Source organism: Sinocyclocheilus anshuiensis, unplaced genomic scaffold (genome assembly GCF_001515605.1).
Source record: "Sinocyclocheilus anshuiensis isolate Anshui unplaced genomic scaffold, SAMN03320099.WGS_v1.1 C32913933, whole genome shotgun sequence".
In the NCBI taxonomy this organism is placed as follows: domain Eukaryota; kingdom Metazoa; phylum Chordata; class Actinopteri; order Cypriniformes; family Cyprinidae; genus Sinocyclocheilus; species Sinocyclocheilus anshuiensis.
The window spans coordinates 1-1,744 of record NW_015620896.1 but is presented as its reverse complement, the minus strand read 5'-3'; the positions used below and the strand labels follow the sequence as shown (position 1 = coordinate 1,744).

At 43.0% G+C, this 1,744-nt stretch overlaps 1 long non-coding RNA gene across 1 annotated transcript; it reads right to left on the bottom strand.

The window, feature by feature from the left end:
- Window positions 1–6: 6 nt before the first annotated feature.
- LOC107683094 (uncharacterized) lies at window positions 7–1,738 on the bottom strand. Its single transcript, XR_001633659.1, has 3 exons — window positions 990–1,738; window positions 839–868; window positions 7–130 (listed from the first exon to the last, which is right to left on the bottom strand). It is a non-coding gene; the product is annotated as an uncharacterized LOC107683094 (long non-coding RNA).
- Between the last annotated feature and the right edge of the window lie 6 nt (window positions 1,739–1,744).

The following is a 1,744-nucleotide window of genomic DNA, read 5'->3' as shown; positions in this document are numbered from 1 at the left end:
GGGACACATGTCCACCATCCATTATGCTTTTGCTCTTTCTTTGTTGTTTTTTCTTTGATTACATACGAACCTCCAACATTAAATTGCTATGTCTGACATATATATTTTCCCCCTGCACTCTCAACTTGCTCTGTGGATCAAAAATGACAACACATTTGGACAAAAAGGAAAAAGACAGATAATAAGGTAATGAACTGGAGTCAAATCTGATGAACGTCACTGATGAGGAGAAAATGTGTCGTAATGGAAAATGATTATAGCACATGTACAGAGGCCTCCAAAAGTCTGAGAGCAATGGTGAAAATGCTTCTAATGTGCATTTTTATCCTTTAAAACTATTTTCATTGCAAATTATATTATCAGCATATCAATTTGAGTGAAATGTTGCAACTTCCAGCTTTAAATTAATCTCGAATCTCATATTCTTAATGTGCTCTCAGACTTTCTGATGTGACGTTAGGCTGATCCAGTTCGGTTCATATATGACACTACTGATTTCCGGATCTGTATCAGGGTTCTTGGAAGTAACCAACCAACAGGCAAATCAGCATTTGATCACAAGTCATCAATCTAGCACTGCTTAGCCAATCAATCATCAAATCTGGAGGCAGTTGATTACTCAAGAGAGCTCACGTGATTTGTGCCTCATTTGCAGTTAAAAAGCACAGGATAACCAGCACAAAAGCAAATAAAAACAATCAACCGTCACCACAGCAATGAAAGCAAAGATTTCACATCATCAAACAACCATGATGCAAGAACCCCATCAACATTCAATTGGACAAAAACATGAAATTAAAAAAGACAACAATTTGCATCTCAAACAAAAGTGAAAGACCTTTCTCTCAGGAGCGCCAGCGCCATCCGTCTGCTCGTGCCGCCGGAGATAAAAGATGAAGATTAGTTCAAAACATGTCCTACAATACCTCTGGACTGTGTGCTAATTATATAAATGTGATTACAAATGCATGCTGGGAAGGTTAGCAGACCTCAAAGGCCGTTTCAGAGCTGATGGATGTGGCTGCATCTGCGTTTGGCTTCTCCATGACCTCCACCTGTGGACTCTGATTGGTGGAATAATGGACAAGATAGTCTGAAAAGGTGAAATGGATGATGGGAAGGCCTGAATCCCCAATCAAAGTGATATGGAGCGAGCCCTGAGCTCTGGGACAGGCTGGTCTGAGTGAGATCATGCTTTTCTGTTTGAGACTCTTATAAAATACTTGAAGGACTATAATAAGCTCAAGAGGGAAATCTATCCAAAATGCGTATAAATCTGCTGTTTAGTGTAAGATTAAAGCTGGTCGAGTAATTCGGGTTCAGGTCTGATATAATAAACGCTTCAGCTGAAGTGCGGGGAAAGAGTTTTTTTCAGTCAGGATGTGGACTATGAATAGGGTCCCACTGGAATGTTGCCGATTTAAACAGCTAGAATCAGATCGCAGCGACTAATCTGCATTTCACACTGAAAATCTGGCATTGGAAGGGAAGAGCTAAAGTGAAAGGCAAACAGCAACAAAATGCACACAGTAGTGTTTAGGAGGCAGGCAGACATGGAGACAGGAACGGGGAGGTCAGGGGTCATTTTAGGCGGCGGGGTCACACTGCATTTCCTCTGGAGAGCTCGCCTCAGCCGTGACCTCTGCTGACCTGAAGCGCGCGAGTGCTTTCGGCTCCAGGTAGCACAGGGACAGGGCCAGAGGCAGCGCCAGCAGCAGAGACAGCGCCACCGACTGGCAGGCGG